A 25,359-nucleotide genomic window follows, 5' to 3' on the forward strand; every position below is an offset into this window, starting at 1 on the left:
CTTGTTTCTTTTCTGAACGGTTGGCATTGATTTCGTTTCCCTTTCATTTTTTTCTTATGAATTTCTATTTAGTGGCACACGGAACAACAAAGTTCAACGGTTGCACCGAATAGCTGACCACTTTAGCTAGGTTTTTCGTTCGGCTTATTTAATTTATCATACCTATACTGTAAATTATTATTATTGGCACAAGGTTAACTTCGTGTGATTAAGTTAATTCATTTGTTTATCAGCTGCCATTATGAGCATTGTTTCCACCCGTGCTCTTCACTTGGCGCTTTAATTGCTCAAGCGTTTTTCCGCCGGATCTAGCTAGTTTCAGTTCCCACAGATGGGCATCACTATCAGAAACACTTAGCCGCTGACGGACAGCAAATTGTCAATCAATTGAAAGCGTACAACTGTTCCACGAATAATACTCAATTTTCAATAGCGGAGTTGTCCTCAAAGGATTCATTTGTTGTGAATCAACACCAACTTATAATTTAATTAGCATAATTAATAGAGCACCAAAAACACGTCTACATTGCGAGAATTACTTTTTGATTCGGTTTGTGTTGCAACGCTTGATACGAATAGTGTAGTGTTGTACAACGTGTAGGATGGGTTTCATTTAAACAGCTGTTGGCGCCATAAGAGTGAAATGGATTTCCATACTATGTAAGTGAAAGAGCAGTATGAAAGGGCTAGAGAGGTGAGAATTTATAAGACATTTAGAGAGGGTGATTCACAAGTTTTCATTTAAGTTATTATGAATATATGAAGTTAATTAAAAGAAAAGATATGTTTTAAAAAACTATGTTTAGAGACTTTTTCAAAAGTCAAAGCATACACTGATAAAAATTTTAAAATTCTAAATGAAATCGCAGCCTTATCTTAATGGGCCAACTATTAAATAATTTAAACTAATTATGTTTGAAACTCATTCCATTTTTTTTAATCATACTTTATTAATTTCTTCATATTTGAAATTATTAAACAATAATCGGATTTTCACGTCTCGATACTTGCCACCGTTAACAAGGAATGCAGCAGAGTTGGTCATCACAAAGCAAAAGAATTCCCTTTTTTTGTGGGGGTCGAACTCAGTCATATCCAGACCGAATTTGTATTGTCTAAAAGCTATCATTGAAAATGACAGAGCCAAAATGTCGATATCAAAATTATTCCGTGAAAGTGTTCAACGAGGGATATATATTCGGAGCAGGTCGACCACGACAGTCTGTACTCAGACCTGAACGATGATTTGGGAGGGCGCTAATTGCTCGGCTCCGGATCCTGAGGCCCGAAGCTCGCCGATTTGTCCGTGACCAAGTAGGAGTGTCCTTAACCTTTAGGACTTAACTTTACAAAACAAGTCCTTTATCCTTAGGCAGATGATCATTGTGCGAACATGGCTGGATGACAAGTTCCAACAAATCCAGACCTGACAGCAATGAGTGAAATTCGACGCCTCTATGGAGACGGAGAGCCGGGAATTGGACCGGATCTGACCATTTTTGATGTAAGACTATACAACCACAGTACGCGTGTCCTCGGACCGCCTGGCCTTGCGTTCTCAAGGAAGCTTCAATACGGTTCGGGCAAATTGTTTGCGTGTACGGAGGGCCGCTGGATATGGAGGTAATCCGCTATTATGGGGAGTGGGAGTTTGTATAGATTGGGAGTGAGTTGTCGATTTTGGCGGTGGGTTGACCAGCGGTCAATGACTCGGGTTGAGGAGTGTGGGTTGCCGTGCGCACTGAAGAACTCCTTCTTCCTTATTCAGATCCACCTACATACAAAGGCGTCATACCAGATTAGATTGGGCCTCAAACTGCTGCCAATTCAACGAAAACAGCGGCGTTGGAGATACCAAGTCTAGCTATGGATATGATGGGTAGCTAAGCAGCAGATCTGGCATATATCCACCAAGAAGTAAGCTAACGATTAGATTGTCTCAAAACTTTTTATATTCATACATACAAAAATTAATATTTTTTGTTGTGTTTTCAGGTACAGCGACAAATGGCAGATCGGCGACATTATCGGCGTGACCATCGACGTCGACAAGGAACAAATCGAATATTACCAGAAATGGACGCTCTCGATGGGAGTGGCATTCAACAAGTTGGAGAAGGGACCGGGTATCACCTTCTTCTGCAGCTATATCCTGGGCCATACGCAAGGCATCGAGGCGAACTTCGGTAATCGTCCGTTTATGTATCCGGTACCCCAGGCTTCCAACCGCTCATGGCTCGACCCATCCTTAAATTGCGTAGGGCGAACCTGCTGATGGAATTGACTTGATCAATCTGGCCGGCATCTTCTCCAAGTACAATGCCCAATCTGGAATGTCAATAGACAACGGTACCGATGCCCGCGTTTTCCACCAAGAAGATTGGTTTACTGTATATTTTGTTACCTTACTGATTGAAAAGTTCACAAACGAGATATTTGATCCATACACATCATCGAAGACGTATTGCTGAACAGGATCTCCTCCCTAACAACTCTGGCGGGGCAGAGAAGGAGAATCGATACAGCGTGCTCAGGGTTTGCTTTCCCTTTTCTGGAACTACATGGAGCGACGAGATTAAGTTTGTGTTACGGAAGTTGGGGTCAACGCTTTCCCGGGTACGTTTACGCATACAATCCAGGGCCTTGATTATGAGAAGCATCGCTGTGAGACGATAAGTATGTTGCAGTTGCCTTTTGTCTTGCTACGTGAGCAGACCAGAAAATATTTGCTGGAAGGGAGCTGTTCAAAAAGCACTGGTACGCTCTGTTTTTAGATTTAATTTATGAATTTAATATTCTAAATAATTTCACTTCTGAGTCTTTGCCTTTCCCTCCTATTACATCCACCCGCTGGAGCCCCCCCACATCAGTGGAAGAGCTGCTGCCTGACAGTATGGCCTGGACGGAGGGAATCGATGGACCCATGAAAATATCTGGAATGTTGTCGAGAAGGTTCGTAAGGTCACGGAACCCCTTATGCGGCGCAAAGCGACTTCTTACCACTCTTTTAATCAACTCGGATGGGACACGGGAAAGATCGTCAAGTCGCACAATATCTCTTGGGTCCAAATGCCCGTCGCTATCCAATAGATCTCAGCATGGAGCAAAGGGTATATGTTGTTACCGATGGTTGGATATTGATATATGCTTTCCTTTTCTAGCCCTTCCACGCTCTTCATACAATCGAGCATCCAGCATCCGCTGATGCGCCTGTGGCCTCAGGTCTTTGTCAGCATACTTATTGATCAGACGCGCGCGATGTTTAAAGATGAACTGCCTACCAAAAATGTAGGTGAACAGCGATTTCATAGATGGTTCGTTTGACTACATACGCTTTGATCGCGTTGGGTATACCTCTCCCATTTAAGAAAGGTCCATCGGAGCGGCCTCGATGCTAGATTAGGAGCTGGCTCACAGTGCTCAACAGGAGATTTATGATGATGATACGCCAAAACTTGAGGTTAATGAAGTGGGTAGCTGCTTATAAGCTTGTGAAGGCTTATGAAACCTGAATATTTATGAACTATCTTAATTCGGAGTGATACAGATACCGCTTTATCTATTGAGGAGAACATCGCAATATGGCGGTTGGACACACTCAGGGCGCCAACAATTCCACGTATTGGTATTTCTTAAATGCAAAGACCTCATGGCAGCACACCAAATACTTCACCCGGCAATCTAATGAGTATGAGGCCCAGTCTCTGCGAGCTTCTTGACCTACTGCATAATCTTTTACTACTCAGCGGGTCACAAATATAATCATGCCAAGGCGTAGCCACGGTGAGAGATGAAGAGATCCGCGGCTCTGAATGAAGTGCTCAAAGGAGACGAGAGAAATTTTTATCGAGGAGATATGGGGAGAACACGTAAGCTGTGGGTGGCGGCGTAGCGCCCAGGGCAGGCTTTTAATGTCTTGCATGAACGAGAATCATCGGCACGTTATGGAGCGTTTACGGACCAAAGTTCAATTCAGCGCCAGAATGTTTTGCAGTGAGTTAAAGAACATTAAAGACTTAAAAAATTAAAAATAACACTTCTTTGTTTCAGTTTTGTTAGCACTGTCCAGAAATAAGATCTGGCTAGAGAGAGGTGGTCAAATGGTCACGGTGATCCCTGTTCTTTGCTTTGGTTACTTAGAACGAATGTTGCGAACTCTGACGGTAAGAAAATCGATATTAATTACCAATTTTAATCTTATTAAACATCTAATTTTAGACTGCTTCAAACACGGGCCCTTGTTCCTCCTTTACGTACCGGAAGTGGCGGCTTAAATACACGCCCATTTTGTTAGATGCCGTCATGGACCCTTTAATCATGATTTGAGAGCTCAATTTTGAGGCTCAGATGCGGAGTGCGCCGTAAACTCTGCAGCAAGATAGAGTTTTCTGTGGGCATTCACTCAGCCGATCGCATCGTATTGTTCTTGGGCTCCTCTAAGATTCGCTGCTGCCAGCTTTGGGCACACTCACCTGCCTAAGTCCGGCGAGCCTTTGGAACGAACTTCGAAGAGAGCGAGGCAAGTCTAGTTCGAGCACTACTGCGTCCCTATGAGAATCGAGCTTGGGGTCTGTATAATTGGCTCCCACAGGCTTTTGGATGGGAGGGCTATGCTTTACAAGGGATGCCCTGCCAGCCATCTGTGTGGCAGGGAGGGTCGCTGCCCTCCACCAGGGACTGGTGGTCAGTCGCTCTAGAAACGAGATGCACACGGAATGCTGCGGGGTACTGCTGCCTGGCTAATCCCTCTCAAAGCATTTTCAGCGTCTGATCGGGGCAAATTGAGAGGACGAGATTCCTTTCGCACCGTCTTCCTAAACCTGGTCTTAAGCCAACCAAACTGGGCTTTTTCTGAATTTATTTTACTGCTACAGGAGGTAAGTTTGTGGATATGACGGGCGTGTCATAAACCATATTATTTCTTGTTCAATCCAAAACACAGCTCAAAGGCAGGAAAAACACCTTGTCGGTTAAAACAGCTTAAGATTTGCTCAATGTGTTTTGAGCTGACAGTCTCATGTTGATGCGATTTCCCTGGAAATGGTTATCTCAGCAGCTCCTGAGAAAGTTGAGTTTGACAAACTGGACCGAATAGCGATCTTCTATTAAATCGTATCTGCCAGCTTATCAGTCATGTTTTCCGGGTGTGACAGTACCACCGGATGCTTTCAGTTCGTGGTGGACATGTGCTCGGCTGATCTTAATGCAGTTACTCATTATCCCATTGTGACCAGGGTTTTGGGTATTCTGCTTAGCCCTGATGGAAGAGATGGAGACTGACATGAGGCCATGATTGTGACGCGAGTGTCCCAGAGCTTTCTCTCATCTCCGGATCCGAGCTTCCAGTTTGCCACTGTAGAGTTTGCTTTGGGAGAATACACGAACACCGTTGGGAGAGAAAAGAATAGCACCCTGGGGTAATTTTTGATCCCTCTTCTAGGCCCCACATTGATCCGTTGACTAATCATGTAATGTGCCCGTACTCCAACAACTCAACGTATTTCAAAGGATCAACAACTTAAATTTGCCCTAAATGATTGTGAGTATCAAAATAATATGAAAATATGAATTGAATATTTTCCTGTTCCCTCAGCACATGTGTCCTCTGAGGGAAAACCGAGAGTCAGGCAGCCTGACGAAAGAGTTTGGTGCGTGAAAGGACATTGCCTCTGACATAACACCGCCATCAAGACCCACTGTGTCCTATATGCGCTAAACCCATCTACTGCTGCTTCGCCCTGCAAGCACCAGTCCTGCAGCGACTGCATCATGGGAAGAATAATATTTAAACTCACTGGGCAGTGCTTACCGTAAGACCACAATACAAACCATTGAGACGCTAGATGTGGTTCGGTCATTTATTCCAATGAAGATGTCGTCCAGACACCAATATCGAGTGGGCCTAAAAAGGAAACCCCACCGAAAGCAATCAAGGAATATTCCTTGAATGCCCAAACAAAGTCTAGTCAATCTTAAAGACAACTCGGACGCTTTAAGTGTATGTATATATACATTTATTATAAGATGAACTTGTGTATCATCTGTAAAATTTTTGTTTGAGTTGTATAAGTCATACATTATAAGTTCTGATGTGATATGGCTAATAGTAATGTAAAGAAAGTTAAATATAATCAAAGATGAAATATTAGAAAGGTTACAACTTAAAGATATTTTAAGTAGCACAATATTTTGCATTTAAGTTCATTGTGTTCACACTATTTTGCTAGTTTAATTTGCCATAATTTGTATATCTAGCCTATGTCTCTCATTCTCACAGTCGTATCTGCATTTAGTTAAAAGAGAAAACAAAAATAAAATTTATTTTGAAAACAATACAAAACATGTATAAATCTTGATGATTTATAGTTTTTAAACTTCAATCAACCTAAGATCTCTTAATAAAGGATGTAATAAGTGAAAGTCTAAAGCAGAAATTTATGTCTAAAAAAATCTCTTTTAAATCTTTTGCTATATTGGGGGGCTTTTTCCTGTGAGTGGTTATTTGATTTAAAACATTTAGAAAATTCGTAACTCAGAATTCCTTTTGGAAACATTTATTTGGTATTCGTGTTGACATATAATCTACTTAACCATTTAGCTACTACAAATATATAGAGATTTTTATGATACATTTATGTTTAATTAGATTAGTTTATTTTGTGAGTAAACTCTGCCTCAGGTGGTTTCATGAAAATGTGGAAAATGTCTTCCCCTTTTATAGTTTGATTTCCTAGTTGGTATTGTCATATTTAGAGGTCAAGAAAATGAAATCTTTCCGATTATATAGAGTGTTAACAGTTTTTACAGATTCTTAACATATTTAGACACTGACTTGCCAAATTTGAAGCCCTGCTTGACCAACTATATAGTCTGGTTATACATAACACGTGTAGTACATTCTTTATCTACCTATTCCTTCTATACACTATGATTCAACATCTAACTAAGCCCCAATACTCTGACTATTTATCAGCTACACCGGTTCGGGAACATTGAGCAGAATCAGAGTAGTAAGAGATAGCATCATATGGACTTGGATTTTGGGTAAAAGGTGCTGGTGCTGCTTCTTAGTTCTTTACATGTCTGACAGGCGTTTGGAGTGCATTCGGTGCGAGTGACGTCCATTTCCGTGTCCAAAGCCACTGCAGCACTGATGTGATATTCCCGCCACGTGGGAATGCTGGAAACTCTGGCTGTTGCTCATCTTCGGCTCTAGGTGATGGCAGCTCGGAGCATGGCTGTGACTATGTTTGATAATTTAATTATTTAATTAATGGCAAAGTCGAATCAGTTAGTACATTTACCCATGACTACACAGACCGGAATCTGAGATGGAGCCAGCATCGCGCTGTTGTTACAGCTGCTGTATGGTGGTGGCAGAGTGGACAACCACCGGCGGCTAAATCTGCCCCACCACCTTTGCGTCAGCAGAGCCAGCCGCATGGTGCTTGGATGCCTTATGGCCGAGCCAATTCACTTTCAAAATTTCTTCAGATCATCTTGCCCAGTCGCACATGGCCTATCTGTGCTGTGGAAGGCCTTTCGTGCCGCCTTGACATTGAATGGGGTCTGCACTGGAGTGATCGTTATTTTCTAAACAAAGCTAAACTTAGCGGAGATCGGTTCACAAATGGTTCATCTGATGAGGCGGTGAGTGCAGGGAATGACAGACTTCGAACTTTGATCCTGGTTTGCTGGTGTCTGTTTGTTGGTGTCATAGCTTGTAATTGACCTTGAACAACGGCTTGTGGCATTGTATGATTCTGACCGGCCACAGACCATGGTAGCCAAATAGGGAATGGTGAAGCCATCAAGGCTGCTGTTGGAAAAGGTAATTTCAATAAACTTAGAGTTGTCTGACAGTTCTTTAAACCCCTTTCACACTAAATAATTTACTTGAGTTTATGGCCTCGTGAGAGCCAGTGATCCATGATGCACTGTTGCAAGATGCTGTCTGGCCGGAGTCAGCTGACGGAGGCGTTAGCTTTGATCCAGACTGGTATAGATGCTCCTCACGTAAACTTATCCGGCTACTGGATTCTGGCTTTTGCAGCACCGCCGATCCGGAATGGGAGGTGTTGGACCAAAGCCACAATCTCGGCGCATTATTGTTGTTACAGCTAGCCAGGAGGTGAGAGAGATTTCTCAGGGGATCCTCGAGAAACTCCTCAGTGTCCAGAAGGAAGAAGATCCAAATATATCCGATGGAGTGTTTGCTTAATACATGGCCAGTGGAATTGGAATGACTCCCTATGTTTTTCCTAACTGAGAGCACCTCCACCTGTCTCCTCACTGGGAACTAGCTGCAACTGCAGTCTATGTCGTCCTTAAAGGTTACGGGTAGAGTAGATACGACTACAGGATTTCATCTGGTGTTAAAATCACACTTTTGCTCCTGTTGCTCCTAAACTTTCCTCCGATAAGGAAGTTCCAATATCTCCTATTCTGCTGTAGAACCAGCAACTCCAGTACTTTTCTCAGTTAATCCTTCTGCCACCACCGCTTGATAGAGAAAAGACAAGTGTGAGTAGCTGTGAGCGGCTGTAATCACCATACCAGACATGCTAGACGAAGGCCCACCATCCACTGAAGGGAACTGGGAGCGGCTGGTGCAGAACCACCGTAACAGAAACGTGGAGCCAATGGAGTCAATGGCTTGATATTGGGGTATTATAGCTTCCTTAGCCTTTGGGTGGCGCCGACGGGTAGAGAGAGAGAAATAGGGACAGAACCTGAAAACAGCCACAATTGGAGTGGTAATCTGTTCTCGTGCCCTCTAGCCAATATGTGTCCATAGTCTTGCCTTTACATCATCTCCTCTCTCGAGGATTTTAATAAGGTCCGATAAGAACCTTTTGTTGACTTGAAATGTGTACCTTCATGGAGCTGTTGGACTCCATTCGTGAGGTGGTATTCACCGGATCCCCCAAAGAGGAAATAGCGGGGCATCTTTGAGACCCTGCAATGCCAGCTACCACGGCACCAGAGTGCACACCCACACCGGATGGAGTCATAGGAGTTATCAGTGGTTGTTGTTATTACATACATCGACCATACGTGTCCCTCAGGGCTTGACCTGTTGAGGGATCCTTGAGATCGGTTGGTTGCTCCACCATATCCAAGGCCATATCACAGACTCCTCGGCGTGATTGGGTATCCTTATTCGGGGGCCCCCGCCACTACCATGTATGCATCTCCAACTGTCTCCACCTTTGAGTATAATTATAAAAATATTTATAAATATTACATAAATAAGTAATCAAATCTTTACCTTGCATGTACCGAGTTCCGCTCGGTTAACTTATCACAGATCGAGTACATGGGCATTTAGTAGGTGGTACCACTTCCATTGGTGTAATGCGGCTGCAAATCTCTGTGAAGGTTACAATGTCCGAAAACAGAATGGAGACACTATCAAACATCTGTAGGGGGATACAATTAAGTTAACTTCATATTTTAATTCATCCATTAATCCAAACTCACCTCACAAGTATCAATGGGATTCTCGCCGCGTCTTAGCCTATCAGCCACCTGTTTGGGTATATCTGGATAGAGAAGTTCATCCGTTCTTCTCATCTCTTCATCCAGCTAAGGGTTATAAGAAAATATTTATCAGAAATTTCTTAACTAACTTTCCCTATGAGACTTACCAATCTCATGGACTCCTCAAGCTTCTTGGACTTCTGCTGTTCCTGATCCAGGGCCAACTTAAGTTCCACTGATTGCTGAGTACCAGCCAGCATAAGATCCCCTGCTGAAGTCATGCATGGAAAGATCGTTGATATATAGGCCAGTAGTTATCAATGAGGTGAGATTCTGGCATAACCGAGTACCCAAAATATGATCATGCGCCAGTTTTCCATATAAAAACCATTTGACCTGTGGGAAAATTAAGATCAAAATCGAATTAAATTGAAATTGTAAAGAAGACCTTGTCTTTAGGAAACAAAATTACTCATCAAATGGGGTATCTCTTGAATGAGAGCCCAAAATCAAATCAAAATATATTTTTATTAAACTAAAGTGTAGATCTTAAGATTTTTAAATGTGATTTTTTCCTTTTACCTTTAATCTTAATGACTTTTCCGGTTCACTGCCATCTTCATGCTGAAGTAAATCCTCATTTTGGACGCGTGTCAAATCTCTCCGTAACTGGGTCCACAGTGACCAGCTCGAATATGTTATTGGTACGATTGAGTATCTGATAAATATATATATAAAGGTTATGGATATCAAGACGTTAAAATATACAAACTTACAGTTTGGAATTTAAAAGCAAATCAATGGCCGAACCAAATCAAACCAGGCAGTTATTTTTTTGCCCAAAAGTTCTGGTTCCATGACCATCAAAGAGTTTCCACTGTGCACTACCATGTCAGCTCTAAATTAAATAGATTTATTAAAATTAAATAAAATATTATTAAGTAATGAAATAGTTTAGAACCCACCCAAATACCATGCAGAAAGGAAATATCTCAAACAGCACATGGGCTGATGGGCAGGTGTTTTCCCCTCCCGCGTCATCGCCGAGGATGCCAGGGTAAAACGCCCGATTACTCAGAAGTGGTCAGTTGAAAAGGTGACATGGACCGTCGAAGAGGATCTCTCCTCCCACCACCGATGCATCTCCTTGTGGTAGAAATACCTGAGCCACCTCCCTGACTTTGTCCCATCGTATAGTAGACGAAACCCTCGACGCTTGATCGGTAGTGAGTCAGACCCTGCTTGGTCCCGCTCTCAGATAAAAGCTGGGTGCTCATCCGTGGATACGAGCTTCAGGACATGTGTAGGCTGTCCAGTCCATTAACGAAGTCGCGCATATGGCGACCCAGCACAGAGAGGACGCGATCGTAGCCATATTGACCCACGAAGCCCACGAAGTGCAGGACACCGCCCATCCTGGTCCATGAACTCCCCTTGCCCGAGTGTCACCCAGTACCTATGGAGGATAAGGATGGAATTAAAACGAACACAGCTAGTGTAAACTCACTGTTGCTCTCGTTTCGGTCCTGTGATTCTGGAGTGAACTGACGCGGAGCGCCAGAAGAGGCGAATCGATGCCGTTCAGCTTTCGCCTGATAGCTCCAGCTTCTTCCTCGCCATAACAGATTTTATGTACTGAGAGGTTCTCCAAGAGCAGTCCGTACATCTGAGGCTGCTGAAGGAGTAACTCTGGCTTTATTTGGCTGACATTGAAGGCTGAACCATAACCAAAAAAAAATGGAGTCAATTGACTGACACTCTAACTGGCTAACTGACTTAATTAAAATGTATGGTCACAAATAAGACATTTTAGATGACCCAAAGGCAGAGAAGTTAATTGCAAAAATATAGAGAAATAAATGTCCAGATCCTTGACATATATATTTGATATAAATTCTTTGGCTCTTTCCGCATTTTTACTAGCTTTTCTTTTGTATGTATATACACTTTTAATATACTAATTTATGGATTTTCCCCTGTGTGACTTTTCATTACACATACGCTCCATTGGTTTATTTCCATCTGAAAAACTGTGTATTTTCGTGAATCCACTTGAACCCCAAAAAATGATTCAAAATTTAATGCCTGGTTTGCGGACCAGACCGTCGGCGCCTCCACCTGTGCATAAGAATCATATTATTTTCTCATCATCGTTGATTCAGCGTGTCACCGGAATCCATCGAGTCTATTCATCTCGCGGTGGCAACCGTCTCGCCATAGCTTTCAAACGCCACTTCATCAGTCTAACCGTTAATACAAGGTCTGCAGTTTCCGCAGAATGGCGAAAATGTTTTGTGGTATTAATTAATAGAATTATTGCAACCGAATATCAGAAATGTTATTTAAAATAATTAAAAGAACAGAGATTTCTTCTATTAAAGCTTATTTCAGATCAATAGAAAAGTGGTAGTCATAGACATTTGATTTAACTACTTTTCTTCAACAACTCCAAAGTAAAGAATCTTGGTTGATATTTCAGAATGAAGGATTCAACTCATAAATAATGATAAATTGACCCAGTGCCAAAGAAATAAGCTATAGTACTTTCAATTAGGTTGTGTATTATATTACAGTCTCACTGTATGGAATATCCAAATAGTTCAGTATATATATAAAAACTATATAAATCATTCATTTATATGAGAGTATATAGATGACATTGAGTGGTGGAACCTGACTTTTTCCTATTGTCACCATTATCCCTTGGGCATGGACGTATTAATCATGTGGTCTGGGCTAATCTGCACTGAGAAATATATCCAATTGAGCTTGTGCTCACAATTTGAGAAAGTGACAATTGCTATTTTGCCTGCCCTTTATCTGGGCTAATTGAACTACCACATTCAAAGAAATGCACCCTGGCTCACATGGCTTCTGGAAGAATAAATTGCACCTGACACCTTGAGGAGGTACCTTACTGCATTCGCTGAATGGCGTAAAACATATCAGCACGGCGTGCAAATGAATGGGGGAGGGCTATGTTTCTTGAATGCAATCCGCATATAGTCTGAACTGATTGGCAACTAGCTTCACTGTTTAACTTTGAACAGTCGCGTGAACTTAATTAGCTGGTTTTGGGAAATTCTTGAGCCAGCTAACCAACTAATAATTGTGTGGCCAAATTGGCAGTGAATCTGCTAGATCCAGACCAAGGACACCCAAAGCTCAAAAAGTCATGTGCCCAGGTGGCAATTTGCACAGAGTCTTCATTTGTACCTGTTCCTGAGAGCACTACAAGACAGTGTATTTTATTGGAGGTTTATTTGCCATTTACGTGTCATGAAACATGTGTGCTGAACATAGTCCATTATCCTTTCATCTATAATTCCCAAAGATGGCAAATCGGTACAGAAATCAGCGTAATATAATATCAAAGTAATTTATTTTGAATTTCCAAGCTACTTTGTTGTTTGAAATATTGGGTTTGATTACAGAAAAGCAGGGATCTATGTATGCTTGTAGAGAGGATTTCATAATAAAAGATTAGGGACATAGTGTGCAGCTGCAGCAATATTTTAGTTTATTTATATTTATTTACTTAAAAAAATTAATGTAACTACACTAAAATTGAGCCACAATTTCCATTTTTCTTAACTCATTTAGAATCAAATATATCTTCGATAAACAAAGCTGGGGAAACACTGTAACTCCTGACGTCAACTCTCTCCATCGATTTACAGGTTTTGTTTTTTCTGTATTTTGTCATTTTTCTGTCTTTTCTTTTGTATGTATGATAAACACTGTTTGATAATCTTGTATGATATATATATTCTGGCATTTTAGTAACATCTCAATGATGTGTGAACCAAAAGAAACCGAAAAAAATACAAGAAAGAGATCTTAAAACAACCAACTACAAGACAGAATGTTAATAGAACAGATTATAAAAAACAGAAAACCAACTGTCAGAGAAAGAAATAGTCTAAAAATAGATGAAACTTTTGAATGACCTTTCAACATTTGGGTGGCTAAGTGAGGTAAGTGATAACTCATAAAAAAAATAATAATAATATAGAGAAACACCAGCTAAACATATCAAAACATTGTCCACATTGAAGGTTTATCTTTGTGGGGCCAAATAGACTTGAGTAATTCATTCATATATACTTCTAGATAATTTGTATATATATATATATATATACTTTTCTTTTATTATATTTTGTTTTGACCAAAATGATCAAAATCGTTTCCTGCGTTTCTGAATGAACGTAAAGCCAGAATATATGGCTTCTTGTTCTATGTGGATAAATATATACATTTTTCCTTATACACTTAAGTTTAAAAATAATAAACAGGATGTAGTTAGCCTAGGACGTTGGCAGGTTATTTGATAAACGAGTGGACTTTGCCCCTCGAAAAAAGGGGAAGGAAGTGGTCAGTCAAGACATGAACTGGTACATTAAATTATTCTTTAAACCAGTGTCAGTAGAATGTACCTCTTAAAGTCTCACAACCAATAAGTGGACAAAAAGTTCATTTTTTTTTTCTTGATTTTTGCCAAGGCTTATCTTACATATCATCAACTATCAGTAGACAGAATTCCCGTGACAGTATTCAAGGTTAGTTTGTGCAATTTCCATAAAATAGGGGAATTAACCGGCATTGAACTTGTGTCCTTGGAGATTAAACAAGATGAAAGGAAAATGACATGTAGAATTATTTAAAAATATAAGGAAGCAAAATAGAGAAATTATTGTAGATTTCTATGAAAAATCTCTACTCTTTCCAGTCCTCCAAAAGAGAAAAATTTATTCATTCAATTTAATGAAATTATAAACAAAACTATTTTTCAGGCACATAATCTAAAGCCAAAATAATTATGGAAGGCAAATGGACTGGCAGGTTTTCTGAGCAAATGCAAAATAATATTGTCTCTATATATATATATAGTATATATAGCAATTTTTAGCACCTTCATTATCTGCATTGTTGGCCTGTGCAGAAACACACTTTCAAGTTCACTATATGGGTCGATGTTACTTTTCTTTTTTGGTTTGATTTTTTTTGAGAAGGCACGTTAGATCCTAATCCCACGTTGTAGAAGCTGGGTCATGAAGGAGATAATGGTTTAGGGCAAAATCAGAAATCACAGAGAGCATAGTATCCAATGAATATATCGAGTAACAATATATTTATTTTTATATTTCTAAGAAAAATTCATTTGAAGGTGTCCAAGTTATGTTAAGGTTAACATCGTTTATATATAGACACGGCAAAACTATGTATTAGTGGGTACATTATGTGTATTTCTATTCATATTGTATGTTAGACAAAGAAAGGAGTGGGAAAGTTTTTCAGCTGCGGCATTAAAAACCATTAAGCTTCCATTGGTAGAGTCCCCAGGTGATACAAGTTGAAAGTAATTGAGTGCTTGATAATGAAAAAGTTTGAGTTTGTTTTGACGGTGGAATAGGAAATGGAAACAGGAATAAGTCACAACATACTTTTAATATTATTTATATATTTAACTAATCTTTCGTCTAAACTTGGTTTTGAATTTTAAGAAAAGAAAACTAATACCATATAATTTCTTACTTAAAATCTTTTATTTATCAGCTAAACAATTTAGTATATTCAAACAATCACAAAATATGCAGCTACCGAAATAAAACAAAAGGATTAAATAATATTTTCATGACTTGAAATATAAAAGACCCAAAATTATATTTATATTACTTAATTTTTGGTGGTAGTTTTTGCTGTAAGCTATAGAGCTAAAACAAATTGTTTATACAGTAAGGTTGACATTAGATCCAAAATAATTTGTTTTTGTTTAGATAATGTTTCATTTCATTTGAGGAAAACTATACTCTATAATCATCTCACATTGGAAAAGCAATTGCTGCATCATCACAGTAATAAATGAGCATAAATTATCGTTAATGAATTGCATTCACACTCAAATGACTCTTCCTAGCCTTCGTTATCTATCCTGAGTCGAACAGTTTAGAATATCTGGTATATAACCAGCTAAATAAATATGGGGAATTGGTGAAGAGCAAATTGTCGACAATGCTAGATTGAACAACTAAATAATGAGATTAAATGCTGAATTCATTCCTCAAGAGGCCAGAGAACGTGTATTTAATAGCATTATTTTGTCTGGTTTGATTGGCAAAAGTACTTAAAGTAATTAAGTCGGTTGTCCAGGTTGAACTGACGTCTTTTTGGGTATATTCCAGCCAATTTTCGTCTTGTCCTTGGCAGAACATCAAAGCAGCTGAAGAGAAAAATCAAATGAGTTTGGGCTATAAAATCACTGGACAAACGAAAAATAAAAGCTGCATATCTAATTCACAAGTTAACGAGGTTGTGGTAAAAGCAAAGTAAAAGTTGACCGAGATCACCAAAAGACTGATTGGCATGAAACCACAAAAAAAACCACAGTATTTCACGTGAGTTGTAGTGCTGCATTTTCTTCGTGGTTCATCAAACCTAGTCCGTTATTCAAAGTCAAGTTCAAGTTAAATGATGTGCAAGCTTGTTTTGCTGTGAATTTCAACTAATTCACATATAGTAAACAACAGTTTTCTGCAGAACATTTAAAACAATTGATTTTTATTTTGAGTTATTAGGGAGTCAACTCAGACTGATGGGGAAATTTGTAAACAGATCACTGAATGGAAAGCAATAGTCAAACATTGATTCCAGCAGAATGCTTTTTGCCCCTATAAATAGGAAAGATAGTAATTACCCAGAACTGCCCCTTCAAATCCCGTCTGATAATAGTATATGACGGGGAAGCTTTGACCATCTCATATACATTTTCATAGGTACTTTGAAAATTTGTGTTTTGGATTTCTCTAAAGATTAGCTTGCACGTGGGCAGTGGAAATCCTCACTCTTTGATGTATATGCTTTAAATAAGGGACCTTTACCTTAACCATTTTGAGTAGAATTTTATCTTTTACCAGAATAGTAAAGAAGCCCAAAGTTTGTTAATGTTTCTATACTTAAAAAATGAATAGTTAAGGTATCTATATTTCAACTATTATTATTAATTAAAGGGATCTCTTTTTGTTTATTTATCTGGAATAGTTGGAAATGAAGCTCTTCAACTATCAGAAACTAAATTTAATAATGCGCTGAAGCCAAACCACAAACATAAACAATAAGCTGAAAAAGAGACTGGTAAGGAAAATGGAAATTCCTTAGATTGCAAACAATATTTTCTAAATTAATTAAATAAATAAGTTACAAGATTATTAAATTATTGAGTGTGCAGAGTTCACCCAAAGTCAATTATCGCATTTAGAGTAATGCAAAAATAAATGTTAAAATTATTAAAAAATAATGACATTTGAAAATAAGAAAACAATCAAAACAAAAAATCTTAAAAACATATTGGATAGGATGAAAAAGAAATATAGGATTCATATATGTAGAATAATTAGCTGAATTTTCTTTTATATCATTGTCAATGCGACGGTATTGAAACGTTGAATGAACAGAGTGGTGCTACACCAATAATAACACACACACGATTCATCGAATAGCAGAAAGCTTTCTCCATAACCGATCTCCGGAGCTTGTGCCAGAGATGCGTCAAATCGCTTCTGGAGGAGCCAACCTACGCGAATGCGTACAGCTAGTTTAAATGTATCGGCGTGTATTCTGGCACCGTGAAAATTGTGAGGAATTTTTCTGGGTTTGCAGTTTGAAAAAAAATTCTTCGTTATAGATAGATCGCTTTTTTTAGGAGTAAATTTAAATTGTAAGCGAACCCGAAACATTCTTAAACAACACAACTAAATTAATTCAATAATTATAAAAACTAAATCGAAAAACAAACGAATAAAATTCATAATAAAGTGCCTTATCCTAAGACAATGTGAAGAAAAAAAAAAAAACAATTTAACTGGTGAAAAATTATGGAAATATAGGATCGAGTTATGAAATGAATCGATATTCATAGAGAAAGACATTGATTATGTAAGAAATGACATTTGATACCAGTGTTTGAGCGCCCTTCTGGTTTGCAGTAAGGAATTATTTACCATGATAAAAATCTAATATTAAATTAAATTTTTAAAATTTAATTTAATTTAATTAATGAAATAAAAATGAAATTTTGAAAGATATTTTTAATAGTTTTGAAATTTTTCATCCGAAATAGTTTCAAATCTTTAGCTACTGAAGTAAATTCCGATGAAAGCCATAAGAATAACAGAACGAATCCAACTCAGGACATTTAAAATAAAAAGCAAATCTAGCTGAAAGTTATGACACACAGATAATACTTTTACACCCCCACCCTTACACAGCCATATAGAATATTTTTCATTTATAGAGAAGTGTGAAATTTTCATATCCAACATAAAATATTTTTTTATTTGAGCAAGATTCTTCTTCTACAAAAACTTACACAAAAACCAAAGCACAAAATTTATATTTATTTTTAGTGAGATTGATCTTGCTGTTTGCTGGCGTTGCCCGTTGATCGTGGTATATATTAGATATATATCTATATTTTATAAGCTTTGCACTGCTCTAAAGTGGCACACAGTCTGTTTATTTTCGAACCGAGAGACTTTTCAGCCGAAAGCAAAAAAACTAAACTGAGAAAACATCCCATCAATCGAGAGTAAAAGCGATTCAAATTCGTGTGTGTTTTGCCTGGCATTTCCGGAAATAGAACAGAAAAAAAAAGAAAAGAAAAACGAAAAGAAAATTTTGGAATTGTTAAGACATCTTTCTTCCTCAACTTTATTACAATGAACGAGTTCAACGATTTTTCGTGAACAGAACAAAACAAATCGATCAAAATGTTCAAAAAATCACTTGAAATGATTGGGCGCAACGAGAGCCCCAGCAAGAAAGGCTAAGTTCTGGCAGTCCTACATCAGGTCCCTGAAGGGTAAGTAGTTATTGGGAAAAACTAAGTCCTAAAGAAATCATGAAAATCTAAGTTGATTTACTGAGAAACTTTATTAAGTTATCCAAACCTAAAGATAAATTAGAAAAGGTTGAAATTCCCTAAAGGATAAGCCAGAAAATGTTTAACAACTTCAAACTTTAAAGATTTCGACTAGTTTTAGGCAATCCTTTTGTGTTAAAAATCTATCAAATTTTGATTTAAAACATAAATAAAACTCTTATTGAAATATCCAACTTAAGTAGTCCAAATTTGAGCTGGTTTAGGGACACTCAAAATGTTATATTATTAAACTTTGGGCAATGAGCAACACAAATAGCATAGCCTACTCTGTATAGTCTATTATTTATTTTGGCAGGTGTCATATCTAGCCGAGCTATATACTAGACACGCTCTGTTGGGGAAAGCTTTTCGCCATACCATAAGTATATAGAGAAGAAATGTAGAAAAAATGTATCTCGGACTTTAAACAAAGAGGAAAAATATAGGATACACATACACGAAGATACATCTGATAGACACCGAATAAGAAATCAACTTAAAATTCTTTGTTTTTTTTTTTTTTGCATTTTTTGTTTTTGCATTTTGGCATTGAGCCAAATAGTGAAAATAATTGCTGGAAATATTTGAAAAGCAATGAACTAACGCTGTGTTATCCAAAAATCAATCTATTTCCAGGGATCCGAGGATATCCGTGCCCATGGGCCCGGTGCCTCTCGTCCCTACAGCTCCTATCTTTGGACTCGCCCTCCCACAGGAGCATCTGCTACGTCGAGCCAGCCACACCGCCAACGAGCGTGTCCAGTCCTCTGGCTACACGATATCTGCCAGTGAGCCGTGACACCTATGGCTACTCGCCCCACGTGCCATCACGATCATCACTACAGCCGAACAAGTAAGTTGGATCGAACTTTACATTTATTTTTTTTTGTGAGTGAATCCAAAACCCGCCTAACTTCTTTTACACAGCTGAGAGTTTGAATCTTAATGTATTTTATTTTGAAAGTCTTAAATATGGATCTAAGGCCATGATATTGGAAGAGTTTAAAAGCCATATTGTTAGAGATTAATTTAATTATTAACTTTCAATATATAGTTATTAGTAATAGGTCAAAATATTCCGATTTATTCAAAATATGTTAAAGAAACATTACCCAACTTTGTTTGAAATTTTGAGAAAATAGATAATATAGAGAATTTTTATAAATTATAAAAATCAGTTTGATAAGTTAAAGAACACTTTTCTGAAGTTACAATACTCTTTTTAAACCAAAATATTATTTCGTAAGATTATATATAAGCTTCGGGTTAATCCGGAACCTAATAGTTCTTTTGCTTTTCTGTCACGCTTCGACGCTTCCATCAATCAATACAATCAGTCGATTACTTATCATCTCAAACTGCATTCTCGCCACCGAAAGCTTTCTTTTTTCTTGACAACACCTTGAATATCTCAGATCGGCTATATTTATGATTTTTCATTGTGTGAGAGCGCTTGATTTCATAAATTTATAAATAAAATGGCTGAAGCGGTAAAATAAAATACTACGTCAATGAAAGTTTCGCTTTTGCCTGTTCTCGTTAGATTTTGGCAAAAGACCCAAAATTAAACAGAAAAAAAAAAATAATTTAGACAATATAGGCTACACACACACATGATACATACAGCACATCTAAAGTATATATCGTATCAGGCATATACGTATGGGTGAGAAAATTCTTGAGTTTGACTTTTGGTGCGCGTGCCTGGGATCAAAATGACTGTGGCACCCCGATGCGTGGAAACCAAAGTTCTTCCGATTTTCGAATTTCACATCGCACACACCTGGCAAAATCCCTAAGAGTTTTTCCACCTTCAACCCAGCACCTTGCCTAATTATAAGTTTTCTTCGCTTTTTTTTTGGACTAACCAATTGTTTTTCTTCTCTTTTCAAATGTTTCAGAATATACATAAATGTGTGTCACAAAATAAATACACATATGTATCCGAGCGATATGTATATATACTGTGTTATATTTTATGATATTACATACATCTCCTACATATATTTGTATATATTTGTTGTTCTCTCTAGGCAAAAGACAACTTAATTTATGAAAAGGATGTGTGGTAGCTTTTAGTTTGAAATATCGAATGAAATGATTTTATTTGTTACTAAAAAGTATACATTTGTATATATGTAATGTGTTTTGTGTGAAATAAAATTGTTAAACAACCAGCTGTTGAGATCTCTTGGTTGTGGTTGTATCCATCCATCAGAACATCCATCAAGGGCGGTCATTCTATGATAAGTTTGCTATGATAACATCAACCAACGATCTAACACTCCAACTACATGGTTTGCATTTCTTATCCTCGCAGTTCATTTTGGAATAAATTGCCTTAATACGCTTTTACTGATTTCCAAATTTCTTTTTGCTGCTCTTGTTAACGCGATTATAATATGTGCTTGGATTTGGCGTATGGTCGAATATTGCGCATAAGCCGACGTGAGCCCACGCTTAACTCAAACCATTTCCCAGTAAGCACTGCCTTTGAGTTTTTCTCTTTAGTTGCTTGAATTTCTTGTATGCTGATTAGGTTTTTGATTTTTTTAAATTTTTTGCTTTTTTTATGGACAGTTCCATAACTACGACGCAGAGAAGGTCTGAATGATCATCTGAGCGCATGCAGGAGACTGAGCGCAGGAGCCCTTACAAAGTACTTATTCGAATCACATACTAATTTTAACACTTTGATACCCAGTTCCCAAGTATGGTCTCTTTACTTGAGGGACAAGCCACTCAATGCTTAACTCTCTGGTGGAAGGCCTTGAGTACGAGCCAGGAGGGAGCAAAAGTTGCCATTGAGCTCAACAAGGTAAGGATATCAAAGACATTTTCATGTACAAGAAAACAGAAAATCCAACACCAACATCAGCAGGAAAGTAAACTCAAACAACACAACAACATCAACAACGAAAGAATTTAAAATTAATAATATATATACATACAAAAAATGCTAATGAAAAAATAAAGTATATGAAACTGAACATCTCAACAACATCTAAAAACGAACTCAACGGGAATTTTCAAATTAAATAAAACTTTTGTAGACACTTCTCAATGAGTTACGATTCTTTTCATATTTAAAATCTTGATTTGTTTCAACTTTTATTTTGAGTTATTAAGGTTGATGCTGAAAGCGTTAATCAAAAAAAACAGATAATTTTTGTTTGTTTTTAAGCTCAGTAAGACTTTGTAAATTAATGCAAAATCTGTTAAACTAAAAACGAAACGAAAGTTATTTTAATAACAACTGACTGGTAAAAGAATCAGTAGAGAGTCTGAAAGTGAGTTTTAAATGCTGTTGTAATATATATAATATATAATATATACTAATACTTGATGAGTTAATGTTAACTTAGGCAGACAATGTGCATCAATAAAGACGGTAATAAGTTAATGAATAGAAGACATTATAAAACCAAATTCCATCTTACTTTAGCCATTAAATATATATTTAAATAAACATATTTAACGAAACCATCAAACCATCATTCATTCAACCTAAAACCAATCAATCCTATCATCCCGATTATCTTAAGTCTTCTTCTAACAGTTGTACCAAAGAGCATAGTCTTTGCTGGCAAATCAATCCTTTCGAGCCCACTGTAGCTCGCACTGGCGTCCCCTGAAACAAAGCCCTTTCAGTTACTTAAACTTAACCAAGTGAAATACCAACCTTAATTATTAATAAAAAAAAAAAAGATATTTACGCCCAATCAACTTGTGTTTGGAACCATTGTTACGCTACGGAAATTTATCGTCTTTTCTTGTTTGGTCTCTAATTTTCTAATACTCATCTGCATTTCTGATATTAATAACCTCATCGTTATTTACCTTATCCAGTTTGCTGTTGTCTGTCAGTTCAGTCCCTGTTTCACTACTTAAAATCAAAGCATAGAAATTCACATTACACTGTGCGGTGGTTGCATATAAACTGCCAAAAATATATATTACTTATTTACCACTAAAAATTTGTACAAACTCAAAATGAAATATTATTTAACGAATTTTTGGAAAACAGAGAGTATGTTTCATAGCTTTTTTCTTGCAGCCCAGTTATATAATTCCCCTTCCAATATTGTAATCGTGTTTCAGCCCACAGTTTTGTAATTTGTACTATATTTTTGTTTCAAATGTTGTTTGTTTTTGAGATTGTTAAACTTTTTTATTTTTGAGCAATGTTATTGTGAGGTTTTTTCTTCTGGTAAGTGCAAGGTTATAAGATCTAGAGGTTTCCAAGGTAGTGATTCGAGAGCATGTAGATTAAATTTAGATTGAAATTGAGAAATGAAAAACTAGAGAAGAGTGAAATAATAAACTATACCAGAAAGCAAACATGAAGAGAAATAAATTATTTTTAGCGGATACTTTTGCTTTCAATAAAAATTAGGTAAACTAATATTTTAAAATTGAAAAAAAATTGAAAATCGAGTAATATTTTTAAATAATTTTTTTATATTTTTATTTCCAATATTTATTGAGCAGATAAAAGGCAACTTAATCACATTTTTATAAAAACAAGAAAGATTTTTTCCAGCTTCTTAAGATTCAATTCTTGATTTAATTTCACCTAGTAACCCAAACATTCTGATCAGTTTGTCGCTCGGCCTCCGTTCCGCCCCCACAGAGCACCTGTGCCGGCAGCGAGCCGTAATGCCAGCATCACTGGCCCATTGGAAACTGCGAGGGCAGCGTGCCCCGTGACCTCGGTCTGATCGTGCCACCAGCTGGCCCCGTTCACGCGGTCGTCCAAAGCAGCTTCCATTGGTTGCTTGACGAACTTTTGAACGTAAGTTGCCTCCGTGATCGCTGAGGCTGATTCGGCGCCAGCTGATGCGCCCAGTCGGCCACTGGTATTTTCGAGGCGCCGGTTCAAGTCCCACCTCGTCGTGCCGGTCGCTGGGGACCACGCCCCACCGAAGTCGCCCACGATGCCAGGGTAAAAATCAAAATCTCTATACTTTCCTACCAAAACAAAAAAGAAACTTAAACTTTAAACTTAAACTGAGAAACGAACTTATGTCCCGATACAAGAAGAGATCAATTTTATGTGAAAGCATGTTGAATTTTTATGTGACTTTTATAAATGGCTTCTTTTGCCTCTCGAAATGCGAGAGACAAAATGATAATGGAGTTAATGGTGGGAGCGACAGATGATTACATATGGGGTTTCAGAATGCCACAGCAAACGATTGCCATATTTTTCGTGATAAGCAAATCTAACCACCCACCATATTTATATAATTTGTCAAAATTATTTCCACTCCTTCTTGGCTTCGCTACAGTTAATGAGTATTTGTCGTTTGCAGTTTGAGTTTGCCAGCAGCATCAGCAAAAGCTTAGTACAGTGTTGCCCAGTGGAAGGCTGCGCTTTAAGTCCTCGAATGTAAAGCGATTTAATGATATTTTTTGAATATTTTCAATTGAAAGAAATAAATTGGATTTAGTAAAAGTAACAGCAAGGAACGTAAATTAATTTTTATTCATGTTTCTTATTTTTAAAAGTAAAATATTTTTTCATTGACTAACTATAACTTTTGCACAAATTTAAAAACCACAATAAGTCAATAATAATAAACTCTAAATGTAATATATAAACGATAACAATGTATTATCTATTAAAATTAATAACAAAAATCAAAAAGGCTTTTTATATTTGGTAAGATTTAAAATCACTTAACGCTTAATTAAATGATGTATTCCTTATAAAAGAAATATAAACCAGAACCCCACCTTCATATGCCCATCACTGGTTCGCTTATCGATGTGCTCACTGTAGCGCCCGTCCATTCTTCTTCATGTCACCTTTCTATCAATCTATTTTCTGCATTTTCCCTGCCATTTCCTCTTGTATTTTTTTCCAACGAAACTCAACATACGCATGGAAAATATCATCAAATTGTTGTTGGATTGTTAAAGCAAAGTTTTTTTTTTTTATTTGATTTACTTATTTTAGTTTAAAAAAGCATATAGCAAAAACAAAAATATTTTTCTTTCTGCTTCTGTATACATATTGCTACAACAACAATACAAACAAATCAATATGGAAACCCAAATCAACACAACAACAAACATCCAACAAACCAAAACGCACAACAAAGATAAATCATCCATCATCTCGGATGCTCCATTTCTGTATATATATATGCTACTGAAATGCCAACAACAAAAACTAGGACTCCGATCTTCCATCCACGCAACCGTATCAGGTCTGTTGAGCCCCAGCCCCAACTTGCCGATCCCATCGATCGTGCGCGATCCCTTCTGGTGGGATGATGACCTGGTGCCCTTTCCGTGCCACCTCGGTGCCCCGTGCCCGAGTCCTTCGTGGCCCGCGATTCAGCTCTCCTCTCCTTGGTCGCCGGTGAAGAACCGCTACTTGTGGTCCGCACCCAGCCAGACCCTTGACACGTAAAAGTTTTATTCTCTTGCCTTTCTAAAGATACATTTTTTGATCTTACCACTGTGGGTTGGTGCTTTTTGTGAAAATTCTGGTTTTTGTCATAAATTTTAATATATTGTAAGATCTTTTCTTGTATATAGATGCAGTAATAGTTTGTAAATACTTTCTCTTGAATTGTATGTACCCTTCCTAGAAAGACCCTATAGATATTCCATAAAAGCATGAGAGAAATAGGACTTGTATTGATTCAAAAAGGGGAACCAGATCACCATAAACAATATTTATACAAATTTGTGCAGCAGATAATTATTTGGGCATTTATTGGTTGGAATATTGAATGTTTATTCTGTAAATATTGAGCTTTTAATATCATTTAATATCATCTATTCTCATAATTTTGTTAAAAATAGCAAAACTAAGTATTAAATGCTGGAATGATTGACAGAGTTATTTTTTTACAAACTGTGAGCTTTCTAAACTTTCTTTCGTTGGTTTTCCATAAAATTGATATTTTTCCCTGAATACCATATTCCAATATTATTTATATTTA

General features: G+C 37.6%; 3 pseudogenes; 2 read left to right on the plus strand and 1 right to left on the minus strand.

Annotated features, from left to right (window-relative positions):
• The first annotated feature begins 1,148 nt into the window (after positions 1-1,148).
• LOC121530480 lies at positions 1,149-5,976 on the plus strand (annotated as a pseudogene).
• A 2,855-nt stretch (positions 5,977-8,831) lies between these two features.
• LOC121530484 lies at positions 8,832-11,149 on the minus strand (annotated as a pseudogene).
• Positions 11,150-18,248: 7,099 nt separating this feature from the next.
• On the plus strand, positions 18,249-24,817 carry LOC121529680 (annotated as a pseudogene).
• The last annotated feature ends 542 nt before the right edge of the window (positions 24,818-25,359 follow it).

Source organism: Drosophila eugracilis, unplaced genomic scaffold (assembly GCF_018153835.1).
Source record: "Drosophila eugracilis isolate 14026-0451.02 unplaced genomic scaffold, ASM1815383v1 contig_1647, whole genome shotgun sequence".
NCBI lineage: Eukaryota > Metazoa > Arthropoda > Insecta > Diptera > Drosophilidae > Drosophila > Drosophila eugracilis.